This window comes from Triturus cristatus, chromosome 12 (genome assembly GCF_964204655.1).
Source record: "Triturus cristatus chromosome 12, aTriCri1.1, whole genome shotgun sequence".
Lineage (NCBI taxonomy): Eukaryota > Metazoa > Chordata > Amphibia > Caudata > Salamandridae > Triturus > Triturus cristatus.
In genome coordinates, this window is record NC_140595.1 from 788,932,498 (window position 1) to 788,954,529 (window position 22,032).

At 43.6% G+C, this 22,032-nt stretch overlaps 1 protein-coding gene across 2 annotated transcripts in view; it reads right to left on the bottom strand.

The window, feature by feature from the left end:
* TP53 (tumor protein p53) overlaps positions 1-22,032 on the bottom strand; it is a 99,273-nt gene that overhangs the window by 76,166 nt on the left and 1,075 nt on the right. The window lies entirely within an intron of this gene.

Sequence of the window (22,032 nt, forward strand, 5' to 3'; positions counted from 1 at the left end):
CGCGGAAATATCGCAAAGACGCAGAAGTTTTTTCCCGCCCGTTCGCGGTATTTTTTGCGTGATCGCGGCTCGCCAACTTACCCATGCGGTTGCTCACAGGCGCGAGATCTCAATCATCTCATACTCTCGCGGTGCATGATCGCGAGAAGAAAGACGTGATCGCGTGACGAATGACGTGATCGCGCAACAAATGACGTTAATGCGGGCGCGAACTGTCGCGAGACAGCGCAAATGGCTACCAACAATCCAACATCTCGTGGAGAACACGACCGGATCGGGAAAACTTGTCGGCGAATGCGGGGATTCAGGTAAGGCGAGCGCGCGCACGTGAGAATGTATTTTTTTACAGCGCGAGCAAGAAAAAAAATTCCGGTAAGATGCGGATTGCGGAAATTTTGAAATTTTCGCGCTCTCCGCGGAACGCGAAAATGTCAAATTATCGCAATTTCCGCGAGCGGAACGGTATTTTAGCCCAGGCCTAACCATCACCAGTTATGGCAGAGTTTCTTACCCATTCTTAAACAGGAAATAGATTTACTCCTGCCCTTGATAGGAGTAAATATCTGACTGTTTCCAGGGTAAAGAGGTGCTGAGAAAACGTTTGTGAATACTCATAAGCGTCTGTATGTGCAAAAAGCACTCAAAGATATCCCGTGCTGGAACTCCCATTCACACCTACTGGAGCAAATTTGCTGTCACGTGATATTACACCATGATAGTGACGACTGTATAATGTTACATGACAGTAAATTGACCAGTGAGGGGGATTTCAAGTTTTGCAAGCACAAAACGTACATTTTCTTTGTAAATCAACCGAACTGGACAAGTAAGTTGAACAGTTACACAGCCAGATAGCTTTGTTATTCGTGCCTGGTGAGTGCAGTCTAGCTTTACACCAGAGAAGTAAATCCATGAAAATAACACTTTGCAGGCAAAGAAGAGAATCTAATTTGCTACATGGTATTCGTGAAACCTCTGAGGTAAGAGGGGCCATGTGGTGGCAGCTGCACAGAGAGATCACAGATTCAATGTCTGTGATGTGACTCCTGGTTAACATATTCAAAGGCCTCACGGGAAATGACATGGGGGACTCTGTCTTTAGTGACATCACAGGAAGTGATGTGGCTGATCTTTCGTCCTTATGCCATCACAGGGCATTGGCCGCATTACGTGTATAATGAATTACCTCCAAATTGGATTGAAAGAGATACACTCTGCAAGTCATTGGAATACATAGAGTTTACCTTAATATCAGTGCATAATTACCCCAAATCTCTCTGAAATGAATCTCATTTCACTCCCAAGTTTTAAACACTTTGATGTCTTAGATCTGTAAATGTTGCCTCCAGCCTCTCTGAAAGGGAGCTGTATCTTAGCTGTGGCACCTGAAGTAAAACTGGCATGAGCTAGATGTAACATTACTATAGGCATCTGAAATAAAACATCAAATTATTTGGATTTATGTCGCTAGTGTTTGCTTGCGCTCCTCCAAGTCTCAACCTGCCAAATTATTTTACAGTGCTCCATAAGGTCCACCAATCTTTTCCTGCTTCTTCAGTATCTAGACCCCTTAAGCTCATCCGTAGGTAGACCTTCTACGTTCATTCCTACGTCAACGATACACAGATTCCTGTGAACCTAGGTGGTGTCAACGACCATTGGGAAAGCCTCCACTTCCATCTTCTGAACCTTGAAGTGTTGATCAACCAGAGCTGGTCTCCAGATCCAGCACTGAAAACACGAGAAACCCCCTGTGCAGGATCAAGAGCCACATAAGGTAAGTCTCAAAGGGTCCTTAAATTAATGTTTCCATCAGAAAGATTATCAAGCATTTATGTTTATCTGGTTTAGTTTCTATTTAAGAGCTCCAAAGTAGGATGTGTGACAAATACATCTATGTGAGATAGCGATACAATCAGAATATGACACCTTTCAGACGATCTGAATAGAGGTCAAAATCCGCAGACACCATGAAGAACCCGCTACTGGAAAACCCAAAACCATCAGACAAAAGACATTATATCTAGATGTATCTGGTATTTGTACAGTGCGAATCAAGCCGAAAGGCAGCGGAGAGATGTACAGGGTCAAAGACACAGCAAATATGTGATAAGAGAGGCAGCTTGATTGTACAGTTTTACTACATAATGGATTAGAGTTCTTTGAAGAGGTGAGTGTAGTGGGGTTAACATGTTCTCTTTCACAACGTGCTATCTATTTAGCTGTTTGTATTCTGTTTTCCATCTTGTTTATGGAATTCTCTAAAGGTGTTCTGTATGATGCCTTGGGTGTTCTTTGGAATGTGTTGTTTTAAACCCAAGCAGTTAGAGGGGAGCAGGGGTACAGGTTGGAGGGCTGGCACCTTCCACCCAGGATGTTCAGGAGTTAAGGAGTTGTTGAAACTGGTGACTCTGGTGTTTTCACTACAGAGAGTCTTATATTCTTCCCAAACTTGGAGTTGGGGCAGTCCTGAAGGATATGGGAGCATCATGCCAGTTTGTAGGTGCATAGAATAAGGGCCGCTGCCTTGTTTTTTCTTTTTTGCAATTCTTCGTCTCCAAATTTGCTTGAACAAGATGAGCAAATTAACCCAGTCCTAAAGTAAGGGGATGTGAGTTTATGTGTAGTTAAAATTTTTATATAAGCCAAGATCAAGATCTTTTTTGTGAGATATTTAATTTTGTTAGATATTCTAGCGGCAGGTGCTTTTGAGACTATAGTTTTGTTGTTTCAGATGATGTTTTCAAATGGATCCGCCCTAAAAACAACAAGATACCGGCAGACAAACCCTAGCTGGACATCAAATCCCATCAAACACACACAGGCATGTTGCAAGGCCCACTCAGCACGCCTCCTTCTTTGGGTCCTGGGCCCTTGGGAAAATCTTTAATCGGCAAAAAAGTGCGTGAACAAAAGGACAAGAAGACACTTGCCATTCCAATAGCCTAAACAAAGACACACAAAAACATTCACACTGGTAAGTGGAAGGACGCACAGCACAATTCCTCTGTAACACCATATATTTAGGAGAAACCAATGCCAATAGGCAGCAACTCACATAAAAACTGTCTGGCACACAAGCCACATTTGAAGCATAAGCCCCACTGAACGCACTCATATGGGTAAGAAGAGCTACAGGATCAACCCACCCAAAAGCCACAACCAGCAGACAACTGGCCTCATACTAAAGACAGGAAGGCACTGATTCCCACTGTAACCAAGACCCACCAAACACACATGCACACTGGTTAGTTGATGGTCTGAAAATATGACCCCATCTTTCAAGCTCCTTCCAAAGGGCAAACCCAGAACCAGCAGAAAGCATTAACACCACCAGCAGAAAGCATTAACACCACCAGCAGAAAGCATTAAAACCACCAGCAGAAAGCATTAACACCACCAGCAGAAAGCATTAACACCAAGGATGGAGGCCCTGGCACATACTCTGTACCTGAAACACAAAATCCACTGCACACATTCATAGGGGTTAGAGTCTTTTTGCACGGCCTGGCACGCCTACTCCGCTCAACCCCAGTTCAAAGCCCATGCCAGTGGGGAAATCTTCAACGTAGACGACAGTCTTCATCCTAAGCACAGGAAACAAACACACCTTCGTAATCCATAACACGCCCTACTTCTTTGATTTGCATGGATTAAAAGCAAGTGGAAAAATCTGACCCTCTGTAGGCCCCATCATTGGCAAAACCACAAAATCTGCTTCCGAAGTCTGATCAAAAGACACCTAAAAGTGACAAGAGGCCAAGGAACTGGCAGTCATTGGACGAAGAGCATACCATCTCCCCTGCGTGAATTCCACATACAGTCCCAGAACACATTTATCCCCAGATACAGTTCCATAGTCACTATCAGCCCAGCAAGAGTGTGGTAAAGTGCTCTCCAAGGCCATAGAGTCATGGCCTTGACCTCAAATGACCTTCATTTGGATTATCCAGCCTTCTTTTAGCAAAATAAATACCTTCTCTGCTGCTGTGCCCTAACCCTTCCCTCCCCCCTCCCAGATACGTACTCAGTAAGCCTAAGGCATTGCAAGGGAAGTTACAAGACGGAGCAGTGTTGAGTCAAATGCTGAGATTGACCTGTGGCCTTTGTGGTGGTCACCACCAGCAGTCATTCTCCCACGCCTTTTCTATTAGTACTTGGCGGTGCCCTTCGCACCCCGGTATCCGTCACCTCCAGTCCGTACGTCAGATTCTTGAGGCGCTAGACAGAACGCTAGGTGTACGCCAGGTGAAACCTTTTGACCAGTTCTGAGAGAATTCCAGCCTTAATATCAGGAAAGTAATCTATTGTCTCCAACTCGAACGTATCTATGACGGTAAAGCGCTCTGATGCCCCTGAGTCTTGCCAGCACTATATAAACTTATAAATGATTAAACGTCTGCACACTCATCCCCCATCTCCAGCCCCACTCTATATCAAATTTAGTGGACAGAAGAAAAATATGTGTTTCACTGATCAACAAAGTTTGTGATTTTGTCTCGAGTTGAATGTTTTGTTTTGCTCTTCACGCATTATTACAGCACACCGCGGGGTCCCAAGCAGGGTGGGCCACTTCTGGTGAACATCATTGAGACATCGACCTTAGACCGCCAGCATCACACTAAAAGAGACCACACCTTGAGAATGGGATATCCTGGGACCATGAGCATCTCTCAGTTACAATCTGCATAACCATTGATTATGACCAATTCTGGGGTAAAATCTAACCACAGAGGGGTGCAGGAGACGCGCGCGGACAGGAGAGCGCACTGTCCATGTGATCATAGGGAAACCTTTAACTACTGTGCCCTGTCTGAATTCAACTGAGGCTACGTGCCCGGACAGGAGAGCGCACTGTCCATGTGATCATAGGGAAACCTTTATCTACTGTGCCCTGTCTGAATTCAACTGAGGCTACGTGCGCGGATAGGAGAGCGCACTGTCCATGTGATCATAGGGAAACCTTTATCTACTGTGCCCTGTCTGAATTCAACTGAGGCTACGCGCGCGGACAGGAGAGCGCACTGTCCATGTGATCATAGGGAAACCTTTATCTACTGTTCCCTGTCTGAATTCAACTGAGGCTACGCGCGCGGACAGGAGAGCGCACTGTCCATGTGATCATAGGGAAACCTTTATCTACTGTGCCCTGTCTGAATTCAACTGAGGCTACGTGCGCGGACAGGAGAGCGCACTGTCCATGTGATCATAGGGAAACCTTTATCTACTGTGCGCTGTCTGAATTCAACTGAGGCTACGCGCGCGGACAGGAGAGCGCACTGTCCATGTGATCATAGGGAAACCTTTATCTACTGTGCCCTGTCTGAATTCAACTGAGGCTACGCGCGGACAGGAGAGCGCACTGTCCATGTGATCATAGGGAAACCTTTATCTACTGTGCCCTGTCTGAATTCAACTGAGGCTACGCGCGCGGACAGGAGAGCGCACTGTCCATGTGATCATAGGGAAACCTTTATCTACTGTGCCCTGTCTGAATTCAACTGAGGCGACCGCTCATTTTTAGGGGGAAGACTGAAGCAATGAAGCAATGTTTTGATTTTTAAATGAAAAAGATAAGCCTGACTTCAAAAAAGAAGTCAGGTTCCTCCTAAAAAAAGAGTTGTGTAAAAGCGTGTTCCACACCCTGTTTCAGACACACATCTACCGCTTTGTGCGGCTATACTTGTTAAAAAGGAGTGCATGGAACTCGCCCGCAATGTTCCTTCTCATTACACCAACCTTGAATGCAGGAGTAAAATCATGGCTGTGTCGGACAATTAAGGGAGCAGAAAGAACACCTTTGGAAAAGTGGAAACAATTATTTTTTCGAATGAAAGAAAGAACACAGACTGCACCTGAAGTGGAGGACTTTGAACTGACACAAAAGGGAATTTGTATGAGGTATGAAAGGTCAGAGGTCGGCAGGAAGGCAAAGAGGCACCCCATGAGTTTGCAAAGCTGTCTGAGCTCCCAGAGGGGAGCGTCCAGCACAATAAGCGGCCGAGCAGGGCTCTCCCAAGCCTGACCAGCCAATAGGATGAAAGAGAGGGCTCGAACATCCTCAGATCCTGGGTAAATCACTTCATCTCCTCATGCCTAAAAATGAATGTGTCCGTCTGTAATGCAACTGGTGCTCATGTAAAGCGCTTTGACACCTCCGGATCGAGTTAACGCTATATAAAACTGCAAAATATATATATACATATATATCTATATCACTCTCTCTCTCTCTCTCTCTATATATATATATATTACCTACTGGCGGTCGCCAGTAGGTAGTTATAGTTAGGACCCCTTTTCCATAGGAAATCCGCAACATTCTATTTTGAATAACTTTGGCGCCGGTCGATGAATCCTCGCGAATTTCTCAAAATAGGTGGGGCGCTACGCTCCGCTCCTACCCTGAAAGTCTCGGGGGGATTCGTCAAGCGGGGGCTGAGATAAAAGGGGGGTCCCAAAACGCGTTTTTCCCATGCATTTTTCCATAGGACCTTTAGAACGAGCTACAGCCCGAACGGCTGAACAGAATTACTAGAAATTTGGCAGAGAGGTAGTCCCCAGGTCAAGGAAGTGCCTTTTGTAGGTTTGGTGTAAATCTGTTCAGTAGATTATGAGAAAATAGCCTTTAAATCAATATATATATCTGTAAGCGCGCAGAGTGCGCGCTGGGTGCGCGCACCTTGCCGTGCGCGAGCGCAATTCTGATTGGTTGTTAGATCTTAGTAAACATTCGAATCGGTGGAAGTCAGGAAGCGGCGGCCGCCATTTTGTCTATCGCATAAAGAGGGGGTGATAAACAAAGGGGGAGAACTTGAAAAGGGGGCAGAGTGGGTAGAAATAGACCCAGTAGGCATTGTAAGGGGGTCAAAGTAGGACCTTGTAGGGCAAAAAAAAAGAATAATATTTTGTAAAAAAATATCGCCGAGTGCGCGCACCCTGCGCGCACCCGGAAAAAAAAAATAATAAAAGAAATTTAAAAAAAATCGCATTTAAGTGTTTAGATATAAGGTGGCTCTAAAAAGAGCCCTTGTGTTTATTGTTTGTTTTTTGGTACCTACAAGTAAGTACCGATGCAGAGTCTGAGGTTCAAGAGGAAGACTCTGTTGCCTTCATCAGTGAAGTGCACACCATCTCCTCTATAAATGTCTTGCATGTCGTAACGCAAGTTGTTGTGGTAAATGGAACCCATACCATAGTCTCTGAGGAAAGCAGAAATAGATTTGTTGACGTGCTTCCTTGCTTTGTCAATCTGCGGACAAAATTGGTTGGACCAGTTCCACTTTTGCCTTTGGCATATGTTAGAATATACAAAGGCAGTTTGTGGAAAAAGCTACATCAATTGCACAAAGGTGTCCTTAATAAGCATTTCCAAACCTACCCCAGTTAAAGTGCCTAGGTCATTACCACCACAGTGCACAATAATAAGGTTAGGCTGTGGGAGATGTTGAAAGGTTTTCACCAAAGGCATTAATTGGTGCCACTTTAACCCTCTCTGACCAATCCATTTGATGTCTACATTTGGCAAAGCAAGGTCTCTCACCATACCTCTTTTCTCTGCAAATTTTTCACTCCAGAAGACATAGCTGTGTCCTACAATCCACACTGTGAACATCTTCAAAGGAGATCTGGATGCACTCAGGAGGTGTAATTCAGTAGAATGGTAAAAAGAAATGAAAGACAGTTTGGAAATGGAGGCATACATATTTTTTATTAAAAAAAAAAGAACTGATTGGCTGTTTCATACCATTCTACACTAAAAACTAGGCTGTATGTGTAAAATAATAGAAGCATGTTTTGTATTGGTTCAGAAAAATGTGTTACCAAAGAACAGTACTATGGATTTGCTGTAAGGTTTGAAAAGTCAAGCACTCTTGCTCTGTGGAATTGAAACATTGTGTGGCGAACTTCTGACCTAACTCCACACAGCAGTGTTCCATGAGCTGTTGCTATGGTAGCAGGCAGAAGTCAAGTTGGGGGAAGGGAACTAGGCAGAAGTCAAGTAGGGGGAAGGGTACTTTTGGAAAAGGGTTGGTTTTCAACCAATAGAAATGTGTGATTACATTTGAAAAAAAGGGGGAAGCAGTGAGTTTTGAAATTAACATGTATATGTGTGGAAAAAGAGAGGGAAAGTTTGCCATTATCTGGTTCTGCTGAGTGGAGAGAGGTGTAGAGAACAGAGGTCCTGGCTCTGATAATCTGCTGTGGGGTTTTGAGGTTTCAGTCTGTAATGCAAATACATTCAGCATCACTAAGGCTGGTTGCCCTTGCTGGAGTGTAGGCAGTCACCCAGCATACACATGGTTTGTGGTCTGAAAAAGCAGTCTGGACATGTGCATTTAAAAAAATCTGAAAAGTGGATTCATAATGTGTCAGTCTGTAAAAGTGATTTTCACTTGCCAACAAAAAAGAGCAGTAAGTGTGCATTCAAATTGGCAAAGATTTTTCGTTTTGTGACTAATGTGAAAACATGACTCTGTGTGCAAATAGGAATTACAGGCAGAGATTTGTTGTGTTTTGCTCTGGTGATTTCACAGTTGCATTAGTAGGAAAAAGGGGGAGTCTCTCAAAAAAAAAAAAAAAAAAAAAAAAAAAAAATTTGTTTGGTTAAGTTTATAAGTGGCTCTTAAAAGAGCCCTTGAGTTAATGGAGGGAAACAGGAAGAGAAAAACGCAAAAAAAGAAAAAACATCTATGGCCTAGTGCATGAATGCGCATCAAATTTTCTCTGAAGGAGATCAAGACTGGTCTCCCCCACAGAAATAAGAGAACCGCAATCAGTGCACCGTGTAGACAACCTCGCCAAACAAGGTGGACCAACAAGAGGTAAAGAAACAGGTGAAGGCACCATCGCAGCTGAAGTGCTCCCCTGAGCTGCCGAAGATGTGCTCGGCTGAGCTGCTGCTGATGTCGTCGGCTGAGCAGGTGGAGGGTTTTCTCCAGAAGCTCGACGATAAGATGCTGGATGCATTTTGTAAACATGTCTCAACATAGTGTGAATGCTAAAAGAATATTTCTTGTTAGGATTCCCACGAGATAAGACTTTTTTACAAAGTACACATGTAACTTTCGGTGCATTTACCTTTTTCTCATTCTCTGGAAAAGAAACAAACTGCCATACAAAGCTGTCTTTCTGCTTCCTGTTCCTCTGCCTCTCAAGAGTGTCCTGGTCACTGTCTGAAGTAGGTTGCTGTTCAGCCATTGTCTCTCAACAACAGAATAGCTCCTTCTCCAAAGGAATCAGAACTAATAATGAGGGGAGTAGGTGTGGTTTGGGAAGAATCTGGAACAGAAAGTACTTCAAACCAATCATAAGTGATGATTCTTGATCACATGACTTGCCATGAGGGGATTGGGTGTGGTATTGAAACAATTAGAAACTGAAAGTAATGATAACCAATAAGAAATGTTGTTTTATTATGTATAAACCCGAGGTGCGCGCACTGCGCAAGCTCCGTGCGCGCACCCCGTGATGACGTATGCACGAACGCGTAAACGCGCAGGTGCATACGTCATATACGCGTACCTAGCGCGCATACGTTTAACACGCGTATACGCGACCGTTATTGCGCGTAATTTTAGCGTATGCGGAAGTAAACCGCGTCGAGGGCGTAGGACGCATGCGTACGTACGTACGCATACGTACTGGGTGCGCGCTCCCAGCGCGCACCAATAAGTATATTTGCGTACGTAAATAACGTACGCCGGAATTCATAAAAAACTTACGAAATAGTACTAGGTGCGCGCTCAGAGCGCGCACCCCAAGAATTTATAAAAAAAAAAAAAAAGAGGACATTAAATAATTAAAAAAATTATAAAAAAAAATATCCAAATTGAATTATTTAAAAAAATAATTTATAAAAAAATACAGATAATATATAAATGAATATAAAGTAATTTTATTTAAATTAAAAAAAATATCTTTAATTAAAAATACATAACTTAGCATATAAAAAACCATACAAATTCTCAGAAAAAAACATAGGTTTCAAAAACGAAATAGTTAGGGATTAGCATTTAAAAAACCTTGCAAATTCACTGAAAAAACCATGGGTTTCACACACGTTATAGTTAGGAATTAGCATTTAAAAAACCTTAGAAATTCAGTGAAAAAACCATAGGTTTCACACATGTTATAGTTAGCTGGACATTTTACTCGTAAAAAACCATTGAAATTGCCCCGTTATAGTTAGTTCAGTTAACTATAACTCGCGCGCCCGCAATGCACTGCTGATGACGTCACATATTACATCACTCATGACATGGTCAGTGACATCACTCATGACATCACTGATGACATCTCAAATGACATCACTGATGACATCACTGATGACATTATCCAGTGAATGTGTGTTTTTCTGAAAATTAAATATGTTTTATATATGTATATCTCAAGGTCGATGGAAGAATAAATGGGTATATAAGTGTCTAAATGGATGATTTGTTTTTGAAAAATTGATTGTGTAACTGACTGATTAAGTGTATCATAGTGAATACATGGCTTAGTGAGTAATGTTTAAATATGTAAATATCTGTATCAGTCTCTCACTTTGTGTATAAGTGGCTGCATGGGTTGGTGAGTAGCTACATGGGTGTCTATATAGGTTATTAGTTGGTTTTTTGAGTATCAGTCTGAGTGTCTGCATGGTTCGGTGGGGGGTATTATGTAGTGCATAGGTGCATGAATGAGTCACTCACTGTTTGTATGTGTTGAAGACAGCATGTGTGCAGGACTGTATGGGTGGATGAGTGTGTGTATGGGTGTGTTAGTGAGTGAATGGCTGTCTCAATAGTGTCTTTATGAGTAACTACATATGTTTTAAACTAGTATATGTGACTATTGGTGTAAATAAGTGAGTATATGTGAGAGTGAGACATTGGAAGAGTTCCTGTATGAATAAGTAGAAGTAAGTGTGGTGGTGTGTGTATAACTGTATATGCAAGTAAATGTATGTTTGATTCTTTATTAGCATGAGTGACTATGTGTGTGAGTAACTCTATGGATGAGTGGCATTGTGTAACAGGATGTATAGGTGTATGAGTACATATGATGAGTGAGTACATGTATGAGTGACTGTATAGGACTGTTGGTGAATGAGTGGATGTGTATGTGAATCTTAGAATTACTGAAGAGGTTGTTGTAACTGGTATTGGTATGTCCATTGTTTTGAAAATTTTAGTCTCTATTTTTGAATGTGTGTATCAAAGGTTATATTAGGGTGAGAGGAGGTCTGCCACTCTATCACAAGGATGATGTCATCAGTGATGTCATTTGAGATGTCATCAGTGATGTCATGAGTGATGTCACTGACCATGTCATGAGTGATGTAATATGTGACGTCATCAGCAGTGCATTGCGGGCGCGCGAGTTATAGTTAGCTGAACTAACTATAACGGGGCAATTTCAATGGTTTTTTACGAGTAAAATGTCCAGCTAACTATAACATGTGTGAAACCTATGGTTTTTTCACTGAATTTCTATGGTTTTTTAAATGCTAATTCCTAACTATAACGTGTGTGAAACCCATGGTTTTTTCAGTGAATATATATATATATATATATATATATATATATATATATATATATATATATATATATATATATATATTACCTACTGGCGGTCGCCAGTAGGTAGTTATAGTTAGGACCACGTTTCCATAGGAAATCCGCAACATTCTATTTTGAATAACTTTGGCGCCGGTCGACGAATCCTCGCGAATGTTTCAAAATGGGTGGGGCGCTACGCTCCGCTCCTACCCTAAAAGTCTTGGGGGGATTCGTCAAGCGGGGGCTGAGATAAAAGGGGGTCCCAAAACGCGTTTTTCCCATGCATTTTTCCATAGGACCTTTAGACAGGGCTACAGCCCGAACGGCTGAACAGAATTACTAGAAATTTGGCAGAGAGGTAGTCCTCAGGTCAAGGAAGTGCCTTTTGTAGGTTTGGTGTAAATCTGTTCAGTAGATTCTGAGAAAATAGCCTTTAAATCAATATATATATCTGAGCCAGCTTACGGTGCGCTTACGGTACGCTTACCGTACGCGTACGGTGGCGTGCGCGAGCGCGATTCTGATTGGCTCTTAGATCTTAGTAAACATTCGAATCGGCCGAAACCAGGAAGCGGCGGCCGCCATTTTCTCTCTCGCACTGAGAGTGATGTTTAAAATATAAAGCACAAAAACATGTAAAGGGGCTGTTTAGACAGCTCCCACACACATAGCCATGTTGAGGGAGTCCCCAAAGATCCCCCAAGGCCAAAAACTGAATTTTTATTTTTTCGCTAATTTTGCCGATTACGCTTACCGTACGCGTACGGTAAAAAATTATAAAAAAAAAAAAATTATCCACACTCTCCCCACCCCGTGTGCAATTGGTGCCCGAAGGGCACCAATTCTGCATGGCTTATCAGAGTTGACATAAACTAAAATATTAAAAAAAATAATAATAAAAAAATAAATTATCCACACTCTCTCCACCACGTGTGCAAATGGTGCTCGAAGGGCACCATTTGTGCATGGCTTATAACACATACGAAAAATTAAAATATTACCTTTCAAAACGAAGTGCATCATATGCCCACTTTACGCAGTTAGTGCCACACTCTCCCCACCCCGTGTGCAATTGGTGCCCGAAGGGCACCAATTGTGCATGGCTTATCAGAGTTGACATAAACTAAAATATTAACAAAAAAAATAATAAAAAAAAAAATTATCCACACTCTCTCCACCCCGTGTGCAAATGGTGCCCGAAGAGCACCATTTGTGCATGGCTTATAACACATACGAAAAATTAAAATATTACCTTTCAAAACGAAGTGCATCATATGTCCTCCATGTGCGCACGGTGCGCGAAGCGCATCGTGCGTACATGGCCCATCTAGCGTAACGTGGGCACGCGGTGCGCGTAGCGCACCGCATGCCCACCGTGCGTGCACGGCACTAACTGCGTAAAGTGGGCGCGCGGTGCGCGAAGCGCACCGCGTGCTCACTGTGCGCGCACGGTGCGCGAAGCGCACCGTGCGCGCACGGAACGAACTGCGTTAAGTGGGCGCGCACGCCACGAATGGGGTAAAGTAACTTAGCATTTAAAAAACCGTACAAATTCACTGAAAAAACCATAGGTTTCACACACGTTATAGTTAGGAATTAGCATTTAAAAAACCTTGCAAATTCACTGAAAAAACCATAGGTTTCACACATGTTATAGTTAGTGGAAATTTTACTGATAAAAAACCAATGAAATTCCCCCGTTATAGTTAGTGCAGGCAACTATAGCTCACGCGACCGCAATCTTCTGCTGATGACATATGTGTCTTTATGAAAAAAAAATATTTGTAATATATGTATAGCTAAAAATGTATGGAAGAAGACATGGGCAAATAAGTGTCTAAATACAGTATTAGCATCAGCAGAGGATTGCGGTCGCGTGAGTTATAATTGCCTGCACTAACTATAACGGGGGAATTTCATTGGTTTTTTTATCAGTAAAATTTCCACTAACTATAACATGTGTGAAACCTATGGTTTTTTCAGTGAATATATATATACATATATCTCTCTCTCTCTCTCTCTCTCTCTCTCTCTCTATATATATATATATATATATATATATCAATGTAGCTCCGCCTGTAAATTCCCTGTATTTGGATGAACGGACACAGACTCCTATTCAATTGTGCTGGTAAATTACATTCAACAATCCGCCACAATGAGAGAGAGAAAGAGATATCTGGCTGAGAGTGGAAAATAAATCGGACAAGTGTGATGTAACCTGTTGCTCATACAAAAAGCGCTCTGGGCCAAGTTTGTGCTGTATAAAACTACACACACAAAAAAATCTTTGGACCCAAATGGTGAAGCAGGCTAGAATTTACGAGGCAACGTCCCCTGTTCTCAAATAAGCCCCCCTTTTCGTCAGAGTTGGGGAGTCCTCGTAAATTTTCTCGAGTACACAGGGGCAGTGAAATCAACAGTAGGGAAGCACATAAGTATTAAGCAGACATCCTGCTGACGTCATGTTGGCACAGATGTTGGGGGCAAAGACAGTGTTGGGTGATCACACCGAGGATGACTACAGAGGAATTCAAACACCACCAGCAGACCATTCAGAAACTGAAAAGAATGCTTTTCAGGTGCCAGTGCTTTTCAGGTACCAACTCCTGTGGGAAGGTTGAGGAACCAGTGGAGAGAGCTGCATGGATGTAGTAAGTGAAAGAAGCAGTGTACTGGAGAGGAGGTGAGACATAACACACAAGCAGTGATTAATTTGTGCCAGGGGTTGCAGGCAGTGGGCACCAGCACTCATTTTTAGGTCCAAGCCTACCAGACAGCTTGCTAAAGATATCTTGGAGACATTCAGAAAGCTTCCCCTGGATGGCATTCCGCCCATTGCTTACCATTGGCTGTGTGCTTTGTAGCTCTCTTTTTCTAGCTTTCAATTTGCTGGCTTTATTTGTTTTAGGCTGTCCACTGTGAGTTCATCCCTCTCAAAGAGGTAAGCCTTTTCTCACCACCTGCCCTTGTAGTCTTCCACCAGTGCTCCTTTCTGTAAACAGGTCTGTAAATCTTGTTCTTATCTTGTCACATTTGCTGTGCATTCAAAGACAGATGTCAAATGGCAGGCTCTGTTTTCCAGGGAGCTTGGTGTTTACTTTTCTTTCTGTGACTTCAAAGTGAGAGTATTTATATAACAATCTTGCTGGATACTTGGGATAGGAATTAGTTTTTTCTAACACACAACAACATTTAAATTAAGTATTTCAGAATATATCAGAATTAGGAAAGCACAAATCAAGCACATTTGTGTTAATTCTGAAGTGTGTTGGAAACAAATGCTTTAATATGATCAAAACAAATCAATACACTAGGCATGCTAATTTCCACACATTATTAATTGTGTGCCGTATAGTTTTATTAGTAAAACTGTTGTCTGTGCAAATGTAATGCACATGTGTTGTCTGTAATGGCTGTGTGCTACTACACAATGCAAATTCCACTCTATGCACTGCAATCTACTTTGCACAACTCCATGCAACTGCACTGTACTCTATGCCACTTCACTCTATGCCTCTCTACTCTACTATGCACCACTTTACTCCATGCCAATGCACCCTACACCACTGCACTCTTTGCCACTGCACTCTACACTACTCCAGTCTAGGCCACTCCACTCTACACAACTCCGATCTATGTCACTCCACTCAATGCCACTCTGCAGAACTGCACTCCACAAAACTGCATTCTATGCCAATACACTTTACTCTGTACCACTCCACTCTACGCCAATCCACTGTACGCCACTCTAATCTACTCTACATCACTGTACTCTATGCCACTGTAGTCTTCACCACTTTACTCTACGCCATTACACTCTACGTCACTCTAGCCTGCGTTACTTCACTCTACTCTGAAACAATCTACTCTATGCCACTTCACTCTATGCCTCTCAAATCTACTATGCACCACTCTACGCACTCTACTCTACACCACTGCACTCTACACTACTCCAGTCTATGCTACTCCACTCTATGCCACTCTGCAATACTGCACTCTGGACCACTGCACTCTATGCCAATACACTCTACTCAGTACCACTCCACTCTACACCCCTGCACTCTATGCCAATCAACTGTACACCACTCTACTCTGCAATCTACTCTGCACCACTGCACTCTATGCCACAGCAGGCTAAACCACTTTACTCTTTGCCATTACACTCTACGCCACTGCACTCTACCGTGCACCACTCCACGCAATTTCACTCTACTCTGAAACAATCTACTCTAAGCCACTGCACTCTACTCTAAACCACTGCACTCTACATCACTGCACTCTATGCCATTGCACGCTACACCAATGTACACTACACCACTCTACACTACTGCACTCTACAACACTCTACTCTGCAACACTGCACTCGCTACTGAACTTTACGCTACTCTACTCTGCATCACTGCACTCTACACCACTGCACTCTGCATCACTCCACTCTACACCACTCCACACCACTCCACACCTCTGCACTCTCTGCCACTGTACTCTACGCACTCTACTCTACACCAATGCACTCTACACTACTCCAGTCTATGCTACCCCACTCTATGCCAATCTGCAATCCTGCACTCTGGCCCACTGCACTCTATGCTAATAAACTCTACTCTGTACCACTCCACTCTACACCGCTGCACTCTATGCCAATCAACTGTACACCACTCTACTCTGCAATCTACTATGCACCACTGCACTCTATGCCACAGCAGGCTACACCACTTTACTCTTCGCCATTACACTCTACGCCACTGCACTCTACCGTGCACCACTCCACACCATTTCACTCTACTCTGAAACAATCTACTCTAAGCCATTGCAGCTACTTCACCACTGTTCTCTATGCCACTGCACGCTACACCAATGTACTCTACAACACTCTACACCACTGCACTCTACGACACACTACTCTGCAACACTGCACTCGCTACTGAACTTTACGCTACTCTACTCTGTATCACTGCACTCTACACTACTGCACTCTGCATCACTCCACTCTACACCACTCCACACCACTCCACACCTCTGCACTCTCTGCCACTGTACTCTACGCCACTCTACTCTACACCAATGCACTCTACATTACTCCAGTCTATGCTACCCCACTCTATGCCAATCTGCAATACTGCACTCTGGCCCACTGCACTCTATGCTAATAAACTCTACTCTGTACCACTCCACTCTACACCGCTGCACTCTATGCCAATCAACTGTACACCACTCTACTCTGCAATCTACTATGCACCACTGCACTCCATGCCACAGCAGGCTACACCACTTTACTCTTCGCCATTACACTCTACGCCACTGCACTCTACCGTGCACCACTCCACACCATTTCACTCTACTCTGAAACAATCTACTCTAAGCCACTGCACTCTACATCATTGCACTCTATGCCATTGCAGCTACTTCACCACTGTTCTCTATGCCACTGCACGCTACACCAATGTACTCTACAACACTCTACACCACTGCACTCTACGACACTCTACTCTGCAACACTGCACTCGCTACTGAACTTTACGCCTCTCTACTCTGCATCACTGCACTCTACACTACTGCACTCTGCATCACTCCACTCTACACCACTCCACACCACTCTACACCACTGCACTCTCTGCCACTGTACTCTATACCACTCTACTCTGCACCACTGAACTCTACTCCACTGCACTCTAGTTTATGCCACCGCTTTTAACACTGCATTGTACGCAGCTGAATTCTATACCACTGCACTCTACATCAGTGCACTCTACACCACTTTCCTTGCAACACTACACCAGCCCACTCTTCTCTACTCTATGCCACTCCATACCACTCTACTCTGCACTGCTCTACACCCCTCTTCACTACTGCACTCTACGACACTCTCCTCTGCAACACTGCACTCTGCACTACTGTACTCTATCAAATGCACTCTACTCTGAATTACCGCATTCTATGCCACTGCACTCTGCATCACGTCACTCAACTCTGCATCACTCCACTCTCTGCTACTCTACACCACTCTTCTCTACACCACTGCACTCTAATCTATGCCACTGCATTCTACGACACTTCATTGTACACTGATGCACTCTACACCAGTCAACGCTTCTCTACTCTATGCCACTCTACTTTGCACCACTCTACTCTAAACCACTGCACTCTATGCCACTGCTCCCAACTCTGCACCGCTATACTCAATGTCACTGCACTCTACACCACTCTACAGCACTACACTCTACCCAATACTGCACTCTACTTTGCACTACTGCATTCTATGCCAATGCACTCTACTCTGCCTCACGTCACTCTTCACCTCTGTACTTTGCAGCACTCCACACCACTGCATTCAAAGGCACTTTACTCTACTTTGTACCACTCTACTCTGCACCACTCTATGCCACTGCACTCTATGCCACTCTACTTTACACCACTGCACTCTATGCAACTATACTCTACACCACTGCACTCTACTATGCAACACATTAATTTATGCTACTACATTCTATGACTCTGCATTATACGCCGCTGAATTCTATGCCGCTGCACAATATGCAACTACTCTACGCCACTACACTGCATGCCATTCTATGCAACTCCAATACACAATACTCTATACCACTCCACTCTACAACACTTTACGCCACTAACTTTTAGCCATGCTGAACAGCATCCACACTGGAGTACAACATGGCTAAAACACATTGGCAAAGGCAATAGCATTTGCATAGGCGACACCTATTGGCTTTGCCAATGTGTATTAGGAACTGGGACTTATTTTTCATCATCAGACTCTGACCTAGAGCAAGAGTGAGAAGTGGAGAAGGAGGAAAAAGAAAACAATTGGAAAAAACACTGACAAATGGAGAAAGCAGCAATGAAAAAAACCTGGGAAATTGAGATAAGGAGACAGGAAGTGCAGGGTGGTGGAAGAAAGATGCCTGAGGTGGAATCATGATGACTAGACAGCTTTGCTATTTGGAAACCCCGGCACTCAGCAGCACCCTGCGGCAGACTGTTCGAAATGCTTAGTGCCCGTGCATTTATTTATTTTTTACAATTTAATTACAGATGAGCTGGTCAATGAAGAGTGAAAACCTGGGGGAGGTGAAATGATAGGAGTGGGAGAAAAAGATGAGAGAATAAAGTTAACATCTATTTTGCCACCATCTGTTGCTCTAAGAATTTGCCTTCTAGGACTTTTTACCCATATCTTCTGCCAGAGTTGGCCAGATACATTTGGAACTTGCATCTCCTCGCCCCACCTTTTCAGAGACCATGTTTCCATTTACTTTCAAGCATCCCTCCCAGTTGAAAACTCTGTGATCAACAGGGCTATTAGATTAAGGTCCCTTTGTAATTTGATTACTGTTCCAATTGAAGATCAGTGGATACAGGTAAGGCATGTGTGTATGTTGAAATATTTATCACCATGTACATCAGTACATCAGTTAGGTACACACATATATTAGTAAGTATCCCAGCAGGCAGAGGTGGCACCCCGGGTGAAACCAAATTTGGCACCCCGTCATCAGTCTGTTGGAATAATGAGAAGGGTGGGCGGAAGGTGAGTTGGAAAAGACAGGGGATGCTCAGGAGAAGAAATACACACAAAATGTAGATATGGGGGCCAGTGTTAACAGACTTTACTTTACAGTCAGGTTATCCGGGTCCGGTGTTTAGTGTACTAACTGTAGGGGACTGTGTTCGACCTCATGGTCACAGGTTCAAATCCTGGTGGGTCCCCTCAGACTTTCATCCATCTAAGGTCGATAAAATGAGCACCATTGAGTTGGGTAGCAATAAACATCTGTTTTTCAGTGCCAAGATACCTCCGGGTGAACGTGTGCTTCACAAATACACATGTTAGAGAGAGACTACTGTAGACAGCTCCTGTGCACCTATCAAGGTCCGCACCCTGGGCGTGGGCCCCGCTCGCCCATGCTGAAGGCAGGAGCTGCCAGCAGGAGCTTTAGGTCATCAGCTCAGTCCCTGTGTAGCTTCGCCTGGTTCCAGCTGACAGAGCTAGAATCCTGAGGAAGCACATGACATCACACACAGAACCATGACACAACACGACATCAGGAGTACCAGAAAGGGACGAAGTGGCAGACAGAAGATGCAACAAATAGCTTCTCCTATCTGGGACTACTTGCTAAGAAACTACATTCAGTAGGAGCTTAGGGTGACGTGCCGTGAAAAACATACCAATGACCGGTCATCTGATTGATCGTAAAACAGATACTCCACATCATTGACTTACCTCAGTTTTGTGAAGACCCTGCCAACGACATGAGGCTTGGCCATCGTTGACATGAAACCCTTAGGTGAATGTGCACTTAATCAAATAACTATATGGTGTCTGATGCAGGCATGCAATCGGTGAACCTATTCCACATATTTAAGATTTGCCTGCTTGGTTCAGGCCCTCCCAGACCTGCGTTGGGCACCAGAGCGATAGAAAGAGCTTGCATGACCATCTGTGTCCTATCCACCAAAATCTTGCAACCCGCGCCCCTAGGGAGGAAAACTATGGCTGTTGTGTATTTATTGTACAAGAATCTACTTCACTGTCTGCCCTACTTGTGCGATGCTCACATTTCCCTTCCACAAAGGGTTACATTGGATTTCTGTGATACATGGAATATTCAACAGTGGGGCTTCATCTCAAGGCTGCTCCCCGGTGTCAGAAAATCTAAGTAATGGCACCTCCCGCCTGTGAGCTGTTACTTTATGAAGACTGAAAAGTGTTGTCGTCGAGTTATCTATAACATAGCGTTATTATTTTTCAAATGTCACAAACAACTGCGCGAATCCCTTGAAAAGTGATTCTTAAAACCAGACCCAGTAAACACTCCTCAAATCTCTGCGTAACTTTATTGTTATGAAAAACTGAGTTTAAAATCATGAATAAAGAATAGATGGTACAGTCCAGATGCTTTCAGAGGCTGCAGGGGAAGGCATATTAAGCTTGTTATACAGGGGAAGGCATATTAAGCGTGTTATACATGTCCCCAATGTACGCTCTGATGCCCGCCACATTTATCTAACATTGTGGCGCCAAAACCTACAATTTCCTCAGCAGAGCCCTGGATTCTCCAGTGTGCTAATGCACCCTTGGAAGCCAACGCAGGCTACCCTGAAGCCCTGGAGGGAGGAATGGCCACCTGCTGAACATGGGGGAGGGGCCCCAGAGTTAGACGGGCACTCTGCCGCAGGGCAGGTGTCCAACTCCAGGGCAGGTGCATAAGAGCACCCACTACTGCAACATGCGGGCAAGGCGAGTGGAGGAAAATGTGTACATGCCACAACCTTCCCCACGCCTTCCATGCGATCCCATGACCCATTTTAAGACATCCAATCAGGTGTTGAATTTTTGGCGCGGGGGAAAAGGAGCTGCCCCCACTGGACAGGATGTGGGCCTTCTTCCGCAAAAGACTTGACTATGAGATTTACCAAGGATGCCGTTACAGTTGGAAACAAAAGTAACTTTGCAAAACAAAATACTGATATTTTTTCAGGCTGGGCATTTAAGTTCAGTTGTGAAAGTGGAAAGGGAGCGATAGAGAGAGCAGGAAAAGAAAAGTAGAAAAGCATGGGGCATAGACAGGGTAAAAAGTTTCAAGAGTTGAAGAGAGAAAAACGCAGATCAGCAAAACAGAATATGCTAGTTACATTGTCACACATTGTGCTCACATAGTTACATTGTCACACTTTGTCACACTTTGTGCTCCCATAGTTACATTGTCACACTTTGTGCTCCCATAGTTACATTGTCACACTTTGTCACACTTTGTGCTCCCATAGTTACTTTGTCACACATTGTGCTCCCATAGTTACATTGTCACACTTTGTGCTCCCATAGTTACATTGTCACACTTTGTGCACCCCTTTTATGAGCACTTTGCAAAATGTTTTGCTAAATTACTGAGAGCTTTTGACCACAATCTTGGCGATTGTTTCTTTCTGTGTCTGAGATCGACACTTTAATTGGCTTACTTCCCCTTCTTGGACCGCTCACTTGAAAAGTAATGCAACTGAACGGCTCGTCAAAGACAAACTCCACGGCAGTTACTTTTGCTAAATTTACAAAACTGTTCATTTGAAAAAATAAAACAAATGACTTACTTTAGACTTTGGCCACAGTAGACCTTGCACGGCTAATGATTTGGTTTCCTTCAATTTCAAAACATCCTACCCGTGGGAAGCAAATGTATTTGTGTAGGAGTCTGAATTAATTTTTACTCTGAACAATATAGTTTTTCAAGTGCTTGTGATAAATAGTACAATTCTGCTAATATATGTCGACTGCAAAGTAGGCGGTTTGTCTCAATGTGGATATCCGATGTTGGCGAGTATGAGTAATAACTTTAATAATGAGTAAGCTGTTGTTTCCATCTGAAATTGCATTGCTAAAAACACAAATGCATTCTAGGTATGTAAATATGCGCATATCACTTTCATATGTACCAAACAATCCTTTAGTTCGGAGGCGGGAAGATGT